The sequence below is a fragment of the Canis lupus genome, chromosome 15, assembly GCF_003254725.2.
Source record: "Canis lupus dingo isolate Sandy chromosome 15, ASM325472v2, whole genome shotgun sequence".
In the NCBI taxonomy this organism is placed as follows: Eukaryota; Metazoa; Chordata; class Mammalia; order Carnivora; family Canidae; genus Canis; species Canis lupus.
Genome location: NC_064257.1, coordinates 35,712,574 through 35,732,891, shown reverse-complemented (window position 1 = coordinate 35,732,891; position 20,318 = coordinate 35,712,574). Strand labels below are relative to the sequence as shown.

Sequence of the window (20,318 nt, the reverse complement as noted above, 5' to 3'; positions counted from 1 at the left end):
AAGATAGCTGTTTAAAGTTGTTGATGTTTTTTTTTTTTTTTTTTAAGCAGGACTCCACACCCAATGCAGTACTTGAAGTCACAACCCTGAGATCATGACCTGTGCAAAGATCAAGAGTTGGATGCTTAACTGCCTGAGCCACCCAGCTGCAACCTAAAGTTGGTTTTTAGCCTTACGTTAAACATTAATCTTTCCTTTTTGAAAATAAAGTGGGTATGAGGTCATTGGTATTTTTTGAATTTTAAAAACCATATGCACATTTTGTGAGAATTTGGAAATATAGGAAGTTCTGAAACAAAAATTACTGTATCACCAAAGAAAACTACTTTCTTGGTGTACAGTTTATTATAACACATGCACTTTTTTTTTTTTTACACAAGATATCTACATATAGTTCTTAACTTTTCTTCACTTTGTATTGAGCAAATGCTGGTATAATTAAAGCTTCTTCTAAAACATAGTGTAACATCTATTATGCATAATTCGTATTGTATATATGTGCTAATTTATAAATCATTCTATTGTTCCTATTTCCTTCATTATAAACAATGTGTTTTGAACATACTTTTGAACATGAATCTTTGAGTATATCTCTGATTCTTTACAGTAAATCCTTAGAAGTAAAATTTCTGGGCTAAAAGGCATAATAATTTTAAAAGCATGTCTTACATATGGCTCAACAATATCCATCAGAATAATTGGCTCTAATGTGGGGGAAACAGAGGGTTTATATTTTTTGAAGATGAAATAGAACACATTTGGAGTACATTCTGAGCAAACAGTCCCTAGTTATTAATTAGGATGAATGGTTTGGTAAGGCCTGGGTTCTACTGCTCAGCATATAACCCAGAAATGCCAGTGGTAAACAAACACCTAAAAGGTAATTTCTTGAGCACCTGGCTGGCTCAGGTGCTGTCTCTGCCTCTCTCTGTGTGTCTCTCATGAATAAATAAGTAAAATCTTAAAAACAAAACAAAACAAAACCACAATATACTGGAGGATTCCTCAGTACTAAGAACACTGGTTACCTACAGGTGTGGTTGGAACTGAGCTGAAAGCAGACCAAAGATAAGCTTTTCACCATATGCATATTTTTTTAGATTTTTATTTATTTATGATAGTCACACACACACAGAGAGAGAGAGAGAGAGAGAGAGGCAGAGACATAGGCAGAGGGAGAAGCAGGCTCCATGCACCGGGAGCCCGACGTGGGATTCGATCCCGGGTCTCCAGGATCGCGCCCTGGGCCAAAGGCAGGCGCTAAACCGCTGCGCCACCCAGGGATCCCACCATATGCATATTTTAAACTTCCTTTTATGATGAAATTCACAGAACATGAAATTAACTATTAAAATATACAGTTCAGTGGAATTCAGTATATTCATAATGTTGTAACCACCGTTTCTATCTAGTTCCAAAGCAATTTTCGTTATCTCAAAAGAAAACCCTGTATCCATTAAGCAGTCAGCTCCTATTTTCCCCTCCCCCCCAGCTTCTGGCAACCACCAATCTGCTTTTCTGTCTCTACACATTTCCCTAGTTTGGGTGTTTCATAAAAATGGAATAATGCGGTATGCAACCTTTTTTCTCTGGCTTCTTTCACTTCACATAATATTATCAAGGTTCATGCATATTGTAGCATGTAGCAGTACTTGATTTCCTTTTCATAGCTGAGAAATGTGTGTGTATATGTGTGTATTCATGTGTGCATGTGTGTGTATATGTATATATATATATGTATATATACATACCTCATTTTATTTATCCGTGCATCTGCTGATGGACATTTGAGTTATTTACACTTTTTGGCTATTATGGATAATGCTCCTATGAACATCCATATACAAGCATTTATTTGAGTACCTCTTTTCAAGTTCTTTTGGATATATGCCTACAAGTAGAATTATTGGGTCATATGGTAATTCTATGCTTAACTTTTTGAAGAATTACTTAGCTGTTTTCCATTGCCTGCACCATTTCACATTCTCACCAGCAATGTACATACAAAAGTCCAAATTCCTCCACATTCTCACCAACACGTTATTTTCCATTTAAAAACATTACTACAGTCATTCTGGTAAACCTAATAATAATTTTTAAAAACCTTTCCGTTGTAACTTTTTTTTTAAGATTTTTATTTCTTTATTTGTGAGATAGAGAGAGAGGCAAAGACACAGGCAGAGGGAGAAGCAGGTTCTGTGCAGGGAGCCCGATGCGGGACTTGACCCTGGGGTCTCCAGATCAGGCCCTGGGCTGAAGGCGGCGCTAAACCGCTGAGCCACCTGGGCTGCCCTCCCATTGTAACTTTGATTTGCATTTCCCTAATGACTAATAATGTTAGTCATTTTCATGTCATTACTGGCCACTTGTATATCTTTGGAGAAATGTTTGTTCGAGTCCTGGATACTTTTATAGATGTTCTGTTTTTGGAATCCTTGAATGTATTGCATAATCAAAATTAAACTAAAATTTTTGAAATAATAGGAAGAGTCATTTAAAAATTCTGGGTCTCATTTCCTTCATTTATACAATGAAGGGATTAGACTAGATCAGGATTTTCAATCTTTGGTACTATTGACATTTTGGGTCAGACAATTCTTGTTGTGAGGCCTGTCCCTGTATTGTAGCATATGTGTTGTAGCAGCATCTCTGGCCTCTACCAACTAGATGCCAGTTGCAACTCCGTCCCCTACAAAGTTGTGACAACCAAAAATGTCTCCAGGCATTGCCCAATTTTCTCCAGCGAGGCCTAGTTGAAATTGAAGATCAATGGATTAGATCAATGGTTTATAAACACCTGCCCCCAGACTTGGATCACTTTGGTTTTGTTTTTACTTTTTTTATATATATAAGACTTGGATCACTTTGTAGGTAGCATTGAGGCTTGGCAAACTATTTTCATTATTAAAAAATAAAACAGCTAATAAATCAAAGTACAGTTGAACAATTGTATATTTATCTAATGTAAACTGTATAAAACAAATCTTTGCTTTTATTAGAATGAAATTAACTCAAAATATAAATACTGGTTGATTATCATGGATTAGGAGCTCTGAATGGCATTTATATATGTATCTGATTTATAAAAATAGGAAAGCAAATTGTCAATAAATGATATTTTTTAGTTTCGTAAATCATCATTTCAACATTGGGTGGGGGGGTAGATAATAAAAGAAGCCTTTGGGGGCAGCCCCGGTGGCGCAGCGGTTTAGCGCTGCCTGCAGCCCAGGGCGTGATCCTGGAGACCCTGGATCGAGTCCCACGTCAGGCTCTGCATGGAGCCTGCTTCTCCCCCTCTGCCTGTGTCTCTGCCTCTCTCTCTCTCTGTGTGTGTCTCTATGAATAAATAAATAAAATCTTTAAAAAAAATAAAAGAAGCCTTTGGGAGGTTAAAAAAAAAGCTGGGAATCCCTCAAATAGATGACCACCATTAAATATTGACCTTAAACATACTGTAGTTCCGTGCCACACTTCCATAGGGTGGCATTGGTGACTTTTGAGTAAACTTTCTAATTGTCATAGAGGCATTTGCAAGTTAATCTGTACATGGGAACTTCACTGTTTGCACAACAGAGATAAAACAAAACAAAAGCTCATGGAATTTCTCCCACAGTCGCCTGTTCCATACAATCTTCTCCCCACGCACACACTTTCCTCATCTGTCAAATGTTTACATAGAATCACATTTTAAAAAAATAATCCTTGCTACCTCTTCACCTGTTACCCACCTTTTACCAGAGGTGTCTCTAAATTCCCCTCCTCCAAAACAAAATGAATATCTGGGCATACTATTCTGTTGCTTGCCAACCTTGGATGGTTCCCAATTACCAGCAGCCCAAAACAAACCCCTTGCCAAAGTTTCTCTCCAACTTCGTCTCTCTCCATTCTGTCCCATACACCACAATGCCTGCCTTTGAATCTCAGGCCATGCTTTTTTACAGCTCCATGTATTTACACATGATTTTCTCTCCACTTAGAAGTCCCTTCTCCTGTAGTCTCAGTACTACTGATTTTTTTTTACTGTCATAAAATATACATAACATAAAATTTACAATGTTAATGATTTTGAAGTGTACAGTTAATCAGCATTAAGTACACTCACATTGTTGTACAACCATCACCATTGTCCATCCCCAGGGCTTCTAAATTATTGATATTTTGGATCAGATCATTCTTAATTGGGGTGGTTTTGGGAGCGAGGCATGTCCTGACCTGTACATGGTAGGATGTTTAGCAGCACCTTTTTCCTGTACCCATTAGATTCCTCTTCTCCCAGTTGTGACAATCAAAAATGTCTTTCACCATTTTCAAATGTCCTCTGGGAGGCAAAGTTGCCCCTGGTTGAGAATCACTGATTTAAAGGAAAATAATTTTCATTGTAAGTTGTGTCATTTTAACTGTGAAGACATAACTTTGGAAAAATGCATTATGGGCATTCATTAATATCAGACACAGAACTATTTATGACTTGACTGTGTGTCAGGTCAGTCGTGCTTATGTAGTAAACAAATAGAGCATTTAATTGCCACAACAGTGATAACATAATCACTCTGATTGGCATGGATTCAGAATAGCTAAGACTAAACAGAAAAAGTGTGGATTGGAAATGACAGCTTTACATGCATGACTGAATGTGTTTGTGTGAAAAAATGTTGAAGTATAGGGTTAAAAAGTCTATTTTAGTTTTTTATCATAATTACTGCAAATTTTATAGAGTGATGTCAACTGGCTTGCAGGAAAAACCCATCCTGTGTTATTCTCAGACTGAAAGAGTATATCTGTCAAAAAATTCACTTTGATCTTGTTGACCAATATATAATGTAGTCACAGTGAACAATACAAGATAGACAAATATTTGAGAAATATATTAATTGTATGCCAGAAAGTACGTAAAATTTTCCAAAGCAAAATATTCTGGATCCAATGCTATCTATCCAACACCAAAAATGAGGGATTTTGATTACCACTTTAACTTTTCAGACATTAAAGAATGTTTTCCTGTGATATCAAAATAATGTGGGCTATTATTTAAAGAACTATAGAAATGAGGTATTTAGGGATCCCTGGGTGGCGCAGCGGTTTGGCGCCTGTCTTTGGCCCAGGGCGCGATCCTGGAGACCCGGGATCGAATCCCACGTCAGGCTCCCGGTGCATGGAACCTGCTTCTCCCTCTGCCTATGTCTTTGCCTCTCTCTCTCTCTCTGTGACTATCATAAATAAATAAAAATTAAAAAAAAGAAATGAGGTATTTAATGTTATCCACAATGTTCCAAATTGCTGATATTTATCCTTGGGTGTGAGCACCAGTCAAGTTAGAAAAAGTCAGATTTATTCCATACCGAATTAGTTCTCTTATGTACTTCTGGCAATTATCAGGATACATTACTTATAGGTACCACAATTCTAAAAGAAAAATGTTAAAGCACCACACTTGGTATTTGGTTAAGTCCCAGGCCTTAGTTTTGCATCAAATCAAGGAACTGAAACAAGTCATTTTAAGGACATTTTCAGTCTTACTATATTGTTATTCTCTGATAGCTTAAATCGATAACTGGAAAAGATGAAGTTTAAAATAAATAATATCCCTTGAGTTGTGATTATGGGATACAAACCTGTTATCCTGTCAAGGGACAGAATCCCTGTTCAATTTAAGTAACAATAAGTTTTCAGAAGGTTAAGCCTTTCATTTTAATATGTATGTCGAGGACATTTGGCAGTAAAATAATTATTTTGAAAGTAAAAAATTATGGCTGTTAACATTTATATTTATATTCTCACAGTATAGCAGAACTATTAGAAATGTGATAAATTAAGAAGGGGAACTAAATGTTCTTCTTCCTTTCAGAACCTATAATGTTGAGAGAAAAGTCTAGACTGTCCTTGAATCTATATAATAATAATACTTCAGCCAGAAGCAGCAGCATTATGACTGCCATTTATTGAGCACTTATGTGCCAATACTTTATACATATTATCTCATTTAATCCTTACAGCACGTCTGAGAATTAGATATTATTTGCCAAAGTTGGTAAGTAGCCTGGTTCAAAACCTCACAAGGAATCAGCCTCACAGTCCAGATCTGTCTTTCTCTAAACTTTGTTCCTTTGCTCTTCTACCTCAAACTGTAAGAACTTTTGGGGAAGACAAGCAATTTTAATTCTTAATTACCCACAGAATCAGTAATAGCCTCACTATGAAGTCCCTATACTGCAGAATGAGTGTGAATTATTTTGACATATGTGACTGTCAACTTAATTACCTGTACATATGACCTGCTGCAGAGTATCAGATTCATTCGTCTAGTCTCTGAATTAGGTTTTGGTGAGTGGTCAAAATTAAGATTACTTTATATCACTGTGTCTGCTATGCTCTATTTCATTCTCCATCTGGAGGTAGAGGGCCCACAGAAAGCTCCTGGGAGTTTAAACTAGAGGAAGGCGTTCTTAACTTCTTACAAACCTACCCTCTCTTTTGAATGGTAGTCCTTTATAGGCTTGCCTAAAGAATACACATTTTCCCACGGCCCCCTGCTGATTCTGAATGAACAGATTCTCGGCCCCCTGCTGACTGCTGAATATATTGTTTATCCTCATCTTTACTCTTTACTGACAGCCTTCATAACAAACTTGCTTAGAAGACAAACGGCAGGGCCAAATCTCTGACAACTCATTAAGGAAGAATACAGTAGATTTTTGCCAGATATCACTACCATCTCACTGTGAACTAACAGCAGCTTTTGTCAAGATGGAATATGGAAAAGATGCTGCTTGAGAACTATGGCTCTCTGTCAAAAACACATGTCTCTTTGCACTCTTTTTTAAATAAATATTTTATGAAGAAGTCAATGTACAGACTATCAATAGCATATCACCTCTGCACATACTGTTCCCTCTGCATGGAGTGCCTTCTTTCCCTCCTCTCTCCGCCTACTTTTCCAGAGCCAGCCCAACTGGAACTTTCTGTAGGAGCTCTTCCCAGTCTCCCACAGCCTCACTCCTTCTGAGCTATGACAACACTTTTTTCCTACCTCTATTATAATAATTAGCATGTTTCTGTGTCGTCCGTATGATTATTTGTCTGGACTCAATTAGAAACTTCTTGAGCACAGGGACCATAGCAGCCTTATTCATTTTTGCATCGCCTGCACCCAGAACAGTCCCTAGCACAGAATAGGGACTGGGTTCCTGATTGTTAAATGACTTTCACTACCATCGTATGGGGGTTCCTTGTTGGGATCCAGACCTTCTCAGGGTATGGTGGTTGCGATAATGGAAACTATTGACAAGTCCCAGCTCTGCTGATTACTTGACCGGTAGTCCTTCGAGTTTTCTCATTCTGTAAAATTGGGATCATAATGCTACTTACCTCGTGGAAGTAAGTTTCTGGGAATGTTTTCCAGGATTTTTTTTTGTAGTTATAGATCTATTCAGGTCTTCTGCTATTTATTCTTGAGTCAATTATTTATATTTTCTTAAGAATCATTCACATCTTGTTTTATTTTCATAAAGTACTAGGTAAGTATTCTCCTATTGTTTGATTTTATCTATACATCCAGTTATATCCTGTTCCTAACTTGTATATATATATATGCTCTCTTGGTCTTTCTCTTTTCCTCTTTCTAGAAAGAAATATGTCAAAATGTTAATAGTGGCTCTCTGCATGATAAGGTTATGGGTTATTTTAATATTTTTCTGATTTTTTCCAAATGTTCAGAAATCAGTGCATATATTACTTACATAAAAAACTTTTAAAATACTTTATTTATTTATTAATGAGAGACACACAGAGTCAGAGACATAGGCAGAGGAAGAAGTAGGTCCCTGTGGGAAGCCCGATGCCGGGCTCCATCTCCAGACCCGGGATCACGACCTGAGCTGAAGACAGACGCTGAGCCACCCAGGCATCCCACAGAAAAAAAGACTTAAAGAAAAAATAAAAAACTCTTTCAGCTCTTTTATTTCCAAATAAGGAAACTGAGGTCAGGAACATTACACAGATAGATCATGACCTTAGATTGGAACCAGGAAACCTGTAGTGGCCCAGTCACTTTTTGCTGTGAGACAAGAGCCATGAAAACACCATGCTTTCTCTAGTTCTCATCTGATTGAAAGAAACTGAGCCACTAACCCATCTCACTTCTGCTCTTGTTTTCATCTTACATAAGGTGACAACTGTTAGAGTTGGGTAAAACGTCACTAAGAATTTATCTTTGGGGTCTAACTATGTTATAAACTGATTTTTTTTTGGCAATTCAGCATTATAGTTGATGATAAAGATAATTACAATAGTGATAAAGAACAACTTAGTTAATATGTGAGGATAATACATATGGCAATGAGGGATGCCTGCCTGGGTGGTTCAGCAGTTGGTCACCTGCCTTTGGCTCAGGTCGTGATCCTGGGATCCAGAATCGAGTCCCTCATCACGCTCCCTGCGAGGAGCCTGCTTCTCCCTCTGCCTATGTCTCTGCCTCTCTCTCTCAGTCTGTGTCTCTCATGAATAAATAAATAAATAAATCTTTTTTTAAAAAAAAAGATACCTAGACTTGAAGGATGTTTCTTTTAAAAAAATATGGCAATGAGTGAAATATTTGAATGTGTAATTGGAGGGTGAATGATATATTTTTGATATTTTAAAATTTCCTGAGACTCTATAATAAGGTTTTTAAAGGAAAACTATTTTTAAGGAATACTTTTATTTTTATTGGAGGAAAACTAGCTTTTTAAAAGTAATCTATGCTCAGTGTGAGACTCAAACTTGCAACCCCAAGATCAAAGATTGTATGCTCTACCAACTGAGCCAGCCAGGTGACCCAAAGGAAGACTATTTAAAAAAAAAAAATGTCTGGGAAGGGGTGTCATCTAATAGTAGATGACATTTATCAGTGTGCCAAACATTGTACTATCCCTTAAATGAATTATTGCATTTAATCCTCGTGATAACTCTATGGTGCCATTAGCATCTTCATCTTGCTGAGGTTTAGAGAGCATGTAACTTAATCAAGGTCACATAGCCTGAAAATGGTTTGGCTAGAATGATCCAAGTCGGTCTGATTCCAGACCTGGATCTCTTTACTACTTTGATCATCAAGCTTAGTAAATATTTGGTTAAATTAAGTGAACTTTCATTTGCAGAAATTTGTATTTATTTTAATCACTTTATCGCTTTTCTTAAAAAAAGAAAGATTTCTGATTTTATGAACATCTTACTATAAGAACAACTACAAGTGTCTGTGAGATTTATTTTACTGTATTTCAAAGATGCACCACTGTTTTATGTACTGATTATGTGCCAATTATAATTATAGATACCATTTATGTATCAATTTATGTTGAATTATAATTGTGGACCTTATTGATTGCTGGTGATATTACAACTTTAGAAACATTAAAATTTGTGCTTTAGAATAGGTAACACATGTAATGTGTACATATGTGTGTTTTCTTTATTGCAACATGAGGTTTTTTTCTATAAGTTCTGAGACAATGCCATGTAGCAGACTTTGAAGCCAATCTGCCTGGTTTCAAATCCCAGTCGGCTTCTTATTTGCTTGTAGCTCTGGGAGAAATTGCTTAATTTTTCTGATTTAAATACTTTACCTATAAAATGGAGATAGTAATATTTTCTTTTGGATCACTCAGAGTATACTTCATTAAGGATTTTTAGTTTGATTCCTAAAGAAAAGATGGATCTGATTCTTTGCTTAAAGTATCTATCAACTGTCATGGTGTTAACCTTAAAAAAATAAAACTGCCACTTATTTTACCAGCAAAAGAAGTGCTTTTTCAGGAATAGCAGAGAATTGCAATCCAGGACAAGGAAGCTACAGCAAAACCATAGGCAATTCCAGAGAACAAAGGAGAGGTATGCCCTTTTATGGAAGTGTGGTGGTGGGTGGGAGGGGCTGTTCTAAACAAAAAACCCATTGGAGTAAACCGGGAGTTCAAAGTATAGTGACTTCTCACTGGCTGAATTGTGATGTCTCTCATTAGTTGGGCTATTGCGATGGGGGTTGTGGGAAGGCTTTCTTTCTCCTGCTGGGATAGTAAAGTAGTATCCACAGGCAAGGTCCCTCTCTAACTGTTGGGTTTGCAATTGATCCTGAGTGGTAGGGCATGACAGTGTCCCCTGCCAAAACTCCAACTCTATGTTAGTGAGATTTCCCTTTATTAAATTTCACAAAAGGAAATGAGCCCTTATTTCTGCCTGCATTTTATTTTCAAAGATTATCTTTTTCCTTATAAAGATTTTTTTTCTTGCAAGATTTTTTGTTTTTAAGATTTATTTATTTGAGGGGGCCAGGGCAGAGGGAGAGAAACTCTAAGCAGACTCCATGCTGAGTGCAGAGGCCAAGGTGGGGCTCAATCCCACAATCCTGAGATCACCACCTGAGCTGAAACCAAGAGTTGGCCACTTAACCAACTGCATCACACAGATACCCATCAAATTTTAATTTAAATTCCAGTTCATTAACATACAGTGTAATATTAGTTTCAGGCATAGAATTTAGTGATTCATCACTTATATAAAATACCCAGTGCTCATCACAAGTACCCTCCTTAATATCCATCACCTATTTAACCCATCTCCTTCAAAACCTCTTTTCCAGTAACCCTCAGTTTGTTCTCTATAGTTAAGAGTCTATTTCCTGGTGTGCCTTTCTTTTTACTGCCCCCCTTCCCATGTTCCTTGGTTTTGTTTATTAAATTCCATATCTGATGTAGGGTTAGTATCCAAAATATACAAAGAACTTTTAAAACTGAACACATGCAAAAAACCCCACAAATAATCCAGTTAAAAAATGGGCAGAAGACATGAATAGACATTTTCTCAAAAAAAGACATACAGATAGCTGTTATAACAGATACATGAAAAGATGCTCAACATCACTCATCATAGGAAAGGAAATACAAATCAAAATTACAATGAGATACCACTCACACCAGTCAGAATGGCTAAAATTAACAATACAGGAAACAACAGGTGTTGGTGAGGATGTGGAGAAAGAGGAACCCTCTTACACTGTTGGTGGGAATGCAAATAGGTGCAACCACTCTGGAAAACAGTATGGAGTTCCCTCAGGAGGTCAAAAATAACTACCCTATGACCCAGCAATTTTACCCAAAGGATACAAAAACACTGGTTTGAAGGGGTACATGCATCCGATGTTGATAACAGCACTATTAACAATAGCCAGATTATGGAAAGAACCCAAATGTACATCAACTGATGAATGAATAAAGAAGATAAGTTGTGTGTGTGTGTGTGTATGTAATATATATATAATATATATAGTGGAATATTACTCAGCCATAAACAAGAATGAAATCTTGCCATTTGCAATGGGACGTGGATGGAGCTAGAGAGTATCATATGAAGTGAAATAAGTCAGAGAAAGACAAGTACCATATGATTTCACTCATATATGGAATTTAAGCTTTTATTTTTAAGTAATCTCTACGCCCAACATGGGGCTTGAACTTACAACTGTGAGATCAAGAGTCATATGCTCTATCAACTGAGCCAGCCAGGAGCCCCATAGATTATCTTTTAATTTAAAGACTTTTAATTGTATTCAGGAGTTCTCCAGTCCAATGATGTCCTAAAACAGCTATCCAATCAGGTTATTGACACTGAGTTCACAGTAAGAACATAATGTTGAATAGACACATGTCCATGCATTTACTTCTCAGTTAATGTTGCATAAAGAAAACCTCCAATCCATAATCATAGCCTATACTCATTCAAACCAGCTAAACATCTGTTTCTTCCAAAGTTTTTTGCAACTGGAAAGGTACATATTCATTAATATTTTCTTGACTTCTCGTTCTCTCCTCCTCTGCCTCCCCATTTAGTCTTTGCAAAAAAACCTAAACAAACAAACAAACAAAAACCACAACTTCTTAGCTCTATTCAAGCAGCAAGTGAACAGAATTTATTTTTGCCAAATAAGGTCCCTGGGTCCAATGGATACATTTGGAATGTACTAGGCCATTTGTTAACTAAGGTAAGCTATAATGAATTTTTGAACCCCCCCAAAAAATGATGTCTTGTTCTAAGACTAGAAAATTTTTTCTGAAGTTCTTAGAAACTATAAAATGTGGGGGTTTTGTTGTATGCAATTCAGATGGCTAAGAAAGAATAAATATGGTGACAAAGATTACCTGGGCAGAGGATGTAAGAAAGACTATTTTCTTTTTGCACTCTTCTACATCTAAATTTCTTGTACTCTTCTAGATCTAAAGTTCCCCTCCTCTTTGAAAATGTCAGAAGCCTAAAACATTATTTTATCATCTTAATACAGTGTTTCTCAATCCTGACTAGTCATTAAATCATCAGAGTACAGTTTTTTTTTAATGCCAACGTGTTTTAAAAACAAACACAGAGGTTCCAATTTAATTGTTTTGTGGTGGAAAAAATTTAAAAAATTGTTTTGTGGTGGGACGTAGGCATTATTATTATTTAAAAGTCCCCCAGGTGATTCTAATTTGCAGCCAGGCATGAACATGAATGAATTAATGTGCTATCTTATCTAAATATCTCCTAAATCTCTTAGTAAGTTCCTTGGGAAAAGCTCTGATTCTAATACCTCATTTTATTGCTTATGAAACATTCAATTAATGTATGTTGTTTGAAGATAAGAAGAAAGATAAGAAGGAAAAGATTGGACCTGTGATCTGAACTTTACAGTCCAATGATGTAATTGGTGATCAGAGATTCAATTGGTTTATTTTTTAGTATTATATCTCAGTGCAATACATTTATTTTATTATCAGCCTTAAGTTAAATTTTAATGCCTATTTCTACAACAGGAACTAGAAATTTTACATACATTACCAGAAATATAATAGACCATGTTCCAAAACCTTTGTCAGTCTGTTCAATGAACAGGTGATTGGCCATATGCCAAGGGAATCTGCTACCCTCTGGAGGGTATTATGCCATTACAGATGAAAATACCATCTCCCTACATATATTACAGAGCTAGTGAGAAGTCATGAAACAAAACAAAAAGGATTCATGGTAAAATCATTTGAAAAATGCTGCACTATCTCTGTGTAAGGAAATAACAATGCAAATTAACAAAGTAAAAATTAAGAAGTTCTATAATAAATTTGTTTCCCAAACTAATTGGACCATTTGCTCCCCTACTTAATTAATATCTCCCCTACTCCTATTAATATCTGGGAAACTAACATTATACAAATAATATTATTTTATATATGATTCTGTATTAACCCACAAATAACATTTGGGGTTTAGAGTAATTAAAGGAGAAAAACTTATTGTAAGATTTCTTCAATAAGCTATAAAAAGAAGATTGATAAAGTAGATGCATTAGAATAAAAAGATCCCATATCCATGCAGTGACATTTTGACTAGAGGGATACATTCTGATGTGACAATGTGAGATGCTATGTGATATTATTATTCATGTTATCTTTTTAGTTTTTATCCTAATGCAACATTTGAGATGTTTGTATTGTTGCATAACAAGTGGAATTTTGACTTGTGCTTTATAACATATAGAGTTGACTTCATGTACTGTCAAATGTGGCAAGAATCATACTAGACCAAAAATATACAGACAGTGCGACTAGGCATGATAGAGTTTTACCCGAAGTTCAATTAGTATAGGTGTAGATCCTCATGTAATTACAGCTATGTTTTCCTCAGCTTAGAAAGATTGCAAGTTTATAGACATAGGATATTTTTAGTCAAAAGACTTGGGTTTTGGGCAGCCCTGGTGGCTCAGAGGTTTAGCACCACCCTTCAGCCCGGGGTGTGATCCTAGAGACCCGGGATTGAGTCCCACGTGGGGCTCCCTGAACGGAGCCTGCTTCTCCCTCTGCCTGTGTCTCTGCCTCTCTCTCTCTCTCTCTCTGCCTGTCATGAATAAATAAATAAATAATCTTTAAAAAGAAAAAGACTTGGGTTTTTTCTTTTATGTCACTAATTTTGTGATCCTTGCCAATTAAATACAATTCTCCTTATGTGTAAAAGGAAGACATATAGAGCTGTTGTAACTGTTCAATGAGATACTATATGATGTGAAACACATCACATATAGCCTCTGATATATAGTAGGACCTCAACAAAGAGAAGTTCAATGTAAAGATGACTGGTGAGCACAGAGATAACACTTTGACTAAAGAGTCAAGGAGTAAACATAGAAGGAAGCTAAAACTGGAAGAAAGAGCTAAAGTGACCAGTCCCATCCCACTTTGCCACCAACCATCCCTGTTCTAACACTCACAATCCTGCATGAGGGAAACTGCTCAGTCCTGGGCAAAGTAGGGTGGTTGATCACCCTAACTCAAAATAGAATAGAATAACCCAGAATAGAAATGCAAACAACTAGGAAAAATACTAATGGTTGGAACACAGACACAGAGTCTGGGAACATTAGGAAGAATGATCCTGAGATTGACCAGTATTTCTCAAACAGATGGCAAACCAGGCTTGGAGTGTAAATAGAGATAAAGCCACAGGTGAGGTCAGTAGAAACACTTGACTCAATTGAAGGAAACTCAAAATGCTATACAAGTAATACTATACAAGAGAAATGTTATACAACTGATTTGTTGAGTGACTGTGGTGGTGAGACAAAAGTGAACAATGCAGGGGCACCTGGATGGCTCAGTCGGTTAAGTGTTGGACTCTTGATTTCAGCTCAAGTCATGATGTCATAGTCGTGAGACCAAGCCCCACATCAGGCTCCATGTCCAGCATGGAATGGAGCCTGCCTGGGATTCTCTTTCTCTCTGCATCTCCCTATCCTTGCTTGAGCATGTTCTCTCTCTCTCTCTCTCTCTCTCTTCCCCCCCCCTCTCTCAAAAAAAAAAAAAAGAACAATGAGGAAAGAATAGTCTCTTTAGGGACTAATCTAATGCTGGGATAATTACTACCTACAGGGAAGGGAACAACTCTCTACTTCATACAATACACAAGAATTAACAACATAGAAGCCTAAATATGGAAATCACAACTTCAAACATTTTAAAAGAAAATAGAGAAAAGCTTAATGAAGGATTTTTAAAATATTTTATTTATTTATTCATGAGATAGAGAAAGAGAGGCAGAGACACGGGCAGAGGAAGAAGCAGACTCCATGCACGGAGCCGGATGTGGGACTCGATTCTGGTACTCCAGGATCACGCCCTGAGCCGAAGGCAGGCGATAAACCGCCGAGCCACCCAGGGATCCCCCTTAATGAAGGATTTTTAAAAAATAAGCTATCAAAAGGAAAAGATTGATAAAGTTGGTTACATTAAAGTGAAAAGATCTCATGAACATAGTGAAAAGACAAGCCATAAACTGGGGAACAGTATTTGCAATACATCAGACCTACAAAGTACTTATATTAAGAGTATGTTAGGGATCCCTGGGTGCCTCAGCGGTTTGGCGCCTGCCTCCTGCTTCTGTCTCTGCCTCTCTTTCTCTATGTCTCTCATGAATAAATAAATAAAATCTTTAAAAAAAAGAATATGTTAAAGACCCTAACAATTCAATAAGGAAAATGTCAGCAATCCAACAGATACATGAGAGGAATAAACAATTTATAGAAGAAACTTCTGTTGGGAAAGCATGTTTTTTTAGGGAGCTCAGTTTTACTATGAATTAGGCAAACACAAACTGAATAACAATGAAATAACATTGTGCACCAAGCAGAGTGTCAGAAATTAATAAGCCTGAGATGACTAAGTTTTGATGAGAAGGAATAGAAATTCTCTCACACTACTGGTGAGGGTGTAAATTGGTGTAACTCTAGGAGAGCAAATTCTCAATATCTACAGATGTTTTAAAATAAATACCTGAGCACTACATTCTTGGCATACAGACTAGAGAAACTCTTAAGTGTGCACACAAGAGATCACATATAACAGTATTTATTGTAGCATGGTTTATAAGAGCAAGAGATTGGAAAAACTCAAATGTACATCAGCTATAAAATAAATTGTGGTATAATCCAACCAATTTATTAAAATAAATGAGTAGAGCTAATGACCAATATGAATAAATCTAAAAGGCATACTACAGAACTAGAAAAAGCAAGTTTCATCAGGGTTTATACAGTATGTTATTGTTTATATCACGTGTAAAAAATGCAATATTATCAACATTATAGGTATACAAATACATGATGGAAGTATAGAAACAATCTCAGAGAAATAAACCAGAGAATGGTTACCTCTGAAGAGAAAAGGATGGACATAAAATCAGGAAGGAGTTCATAGGGCATCAAATCTGTCTACTATGTTTTACTTTTGAACCATCTAAGGAAAATATAGCAAAATGTTAAGATTTGGGAAAATTGAGTGATTAGAAACATGAATATTATTTTGTTCTCTATGCTTTTCTCTACACTTTGAGTATTCTATTTTTTAAGAAATAAAAAATGTTAACATTTAAATAAAAAACATTTAAATCAGATGATTTCAATATTACTCTAAAATATTAAAAAAGAAACAAAATTATGCTGTTAAGAATTGATCAAGCCACGTTTAACATTATTTCCAATAAGTTAAAACTACCCAGTGTCCTGACACATAGTTCACTGCCACTTAACTAACACTAGATGTCACTTTACTTCATGCATTTAGTTTAATATGAGTGCTTTCTAGTTGAAATTAGATGAACTTGAATATGATTTATAATTGTTTTCCTCCAGTTGATATAGAGAGTGAGGAAAACTAAGAGTGCCCTCTGCTACATAACTGTGCAGGAAGGCAAGGGACATGTCTGTTTAGATTCATAGTTTTATCCTCAACGTGTATTGCATGAAATAGGGTTGTAGAAATACTGGTAGCTCAACAGACAAAGGATACAAGAAACTTTAATAGAAGAAATATTTAATATCACCAAAATGTGTGAAGTCAGGTTTGGAACAGTTTTTCTTTCAAATGTCAGGTAGGTGTGAAAGATTTGACAGGGAAATGTTGTGATTCTCATCTCAAAGCCCATTTTGTGATCAGTGGGGAGGGGACATCATTTCAGATCTTTTAATTCAAAGTTATATTCCAGTTTATTGGAGTAATGCATTTTACACAAACAAGGACTCCTTAAATCAATAATTTTTACCCGTTAAGGGGAATAAAGACCTTTAATAATCATGAAAAACATGGACTTTCTGAAAATTTCCATATAAACACATAAGAATTGTTTCATGCCATTTCTGCAGATTTGCAAAGGTGCTTAAAGCTCATGCATGGACCCCAGATTGGAATCCTCGAGACAAGCAAAAGCACTTGCCCAGGTGCTTCCCCCAAGTTTTATAACTCTGCTTCCACTCTGGCAATAACTGAGAATGGAAATATATATATATATATATATATATATATATATATATATATACTTAATATACTTAATATACTTAATATATATATATATACACTTAAGAAAAGAACAAAATATATTTATTTGCTAAAATATTTATTTGGAAGCTTGATATTCCCTGCAGAGCAAACTAAATTCCCAGAATTGCTCCACAAATTAAAAATATTTCCTTGTGCCTGTTTGTTCAACTGTTTTCACTATACACATCCTAACTGGAAAGAACCTTTTTCAAATTGTATTATTGATTTTCTTGAATCATAAATATTTCTAAAGTAATATTTTGTTCAAACTAGATGATGGTAATTGATTTTATGAATACAAGTTAATGAAATTCCACTACCAGTGTAAAGATACTCAAAATCAAATAAGCTCGAAACCTCTTTAACTTCTTTGTTCCAGGTCCTTTCCTTACTCAAAAGGCCTCCTCTGTTAGTCACATTATCAATCTACCATTATCAGGTGTTCAATGACAAACAGGATTCTTCTTTATCATGACAACACTTTTGTTTGAATTACTTAGTTACAATAGATGAAATGGGCCACTTTTTAATTTTTTTGGGGGGGGGCACTTTTTAAAAATTGTGGTTTTACCCTATAGGGATTATGTTAATGCCATGAGAATGGTATCAAATGGTATCAGAGTTTCTTTTTTCCTGCTCTGCAATTCTACCAAATGTGTTAGGCCTTGGTAAAGTAAAACAAGAGTATTTTGGAGACCTGGTTTGGTAGGTCAAACAGTCAGTTACAGCACCCGTTGTGAAATTACATGTGGAAAATGGAAGCTGCAAAAGAACAGAATCTATCTTGGGTTCTAACCACTTCACCACCAAACACTTCCACAACCCTTTCTAACAGATATAGAAGAACATGTGGCTTGTATCTGAGATAAGAAGGACTCCATGCAGCAGTTTAATTTAGGCATTTAAACAAAAATTCAGAGTTCTGCTTCCTTAAAACAAAGAGCCTGAGTACTGATCCTTCTTTGTTTATAACTGACAATGTCCCTAGGATGTTTTCATAAAGAAAGTGATCAGTATATACATTTTAACTCTATGGATAATAACTTATATTTTCACAACTAAATATTTAGTTTATTTAGCTGGGGGGTAGCGGGCCCAGTCCTATGCGTGGTTGTCACTAGTCTGTTGTCTCACACTTGACTGTTGTCCGTTCTCTCCCGACTTGTTCCCCCTGAAGGACTGATGGCCGCTCGTCCCACTGTGATGGCCATGGGAGAGGAAGAGTGGATGGGGACAACTGCCTTTCCCCCAGGGAATGCGTCCAGCAGCCCTCAGTCGAAGCACTGTTGCTATAAGCTATCTCGGGGGTGCTCTAGGGCCCCCTCCTTCAGCTCACCTCTGGGGAAAGTACGCACTGTATTAACTTGTGAGGATTTTCCTCCCCAACAATAAATGGAGACAACCTCAGTTGCCAGTGCCCCAGAGCCTGGGGCGCTTTGCCCTCAAAAAAAAAAAAGCTCCAGCGGCTGAGCCCTGGAGTGCCTCATGGCAGGGCTCCTTCTTCCCTTCTGACTTGACAGTACAGTTCACCATGGTGCCAACGCCATCTGGGGCCAGCTGGGCAGAGCCAGGGCTCCTCATGGACATCCTGAGCATCCGAAAGAGGCGAAGGCCTCTGAGGGGAGACGGTTCAGGCCATCCTCATCCATTTATCCAATTTATACAATCCAATAAATTTATCCAATAAAATCTGTAAATTTTCTGTTATTGATTTAACTCTCTCCTGCTGGCCTTAGAACTTGGAAACATCTGACTTCTCTTTATGAAAACTCTTGTCATAAGTGCTTAACTGAATGATTAACCTTTTCCATGGAGGAAATCATGCTCTATGAATCACAGGAAGCTTAATCAATAGACTCATATTTCCAGTTCTATAAAACTGGAAGATCCAAGTTCCAATCCAATAATAACATGTGATCATTTGGTCAATTTCTGGTTCTATGATAAAATATTTTGTATTTATATGCTAATACTAGATGCTGAATTTAAGTGTTTATCATCATTCTTGACAATTTAAAAATTACTAGCATTTTTCGACATTTAGAATTTCTCAGCTTGGAGAGAAATTTACTGAGGACTACTGGGAGAGAGTGTTAGACTCCAGTGTTCCTGAAAGCTGGGTCCGCTTTCTTATGCTGCTCCTTGGAAAAACAGACTTTCTTTCTGGCTCAAGTTATATCTTCCTTTTATTAAGTTATATATCTCAAGGTCTTGCAGTATTTTCTCTTTCTCAGATAACACAATACAAGTAACTGGGGGCAGATGGGAATCCAATATTAGTATAATTTTGGCAAAACTGAAAATATGCTACGCTCCTGATTAAATCCCATCTGCATCCCTCATGCCAAGAGTTTAAGTGTCATGAGAACAGGAACCTGGTTTGTTTTATTACTTATGGAATCCTCAGTGCCTGAACCAATGCGTGGCACCTAGAGGTAACTGTCAGAATTGACTGAATGAATGAATGAGTGAATCCAGTATTTAGGATTATGTGAATCTGGCTTTGGCATAAGAAGCCTAAGCTCCCAAAAGAGCATCAAGGTTCTTAATTATAAACATTCCTTAAATTTACAGAGAAAGTTCTACCTCTGAAGTGATCCCATGGTCTTTATATATTTTATAGTATCCTAGGCCACTAGGTTGTTTAAAGACTTTCACAAATGAATACATGAACCACATCTATGTTTGCACACAGAATCACAAAATTTGTCAAATCAGATATTTTGAAGAATTTTTTAAAAATCATAGGCATCGCTGGTTTTAGTTTTAAACAAGTATGAAGTAACTATACTTTGTGACTATTTTAACTCACTTATACCCAAATCCTTAGAGTTCCGAAGTGTTCTTTGCTTGAAATCTGGATTTTTATGAGGCAAGCCTACATCATAGATAATGCTGAAAAATTTTTGACCTCAAGCCTAATCATTTAAGCTAGCCAACCGTGGAAGGGCCATCTACCCT

At 36.5% G+C, this 20,318-nt stretch overlaps 1 long non-coding RNA gene across 1 annotated transcript; it reads left to right on the top strand.

Moving 5' to 3' along the window:
- The first annotated feature begins 56 nt into the window (after window positions 1–56).
- LOC112654588 (uncharacterized) lies at window positions 57–19,036 on the top strand. Its single transcript, XR_003133134.3, has 4 exons — window positions 57–158; window positions 9,770–9,864; window positions 17,183–17,257; window positions 18,535–19,036. It is a non-coding gene; the product is annotated as an uncharacterized LOC112654588 (long non-coding RNA).
- The last annotated feature ends 1,282 nt before the right edge of the window (window positions 19,037–20,318 follow it).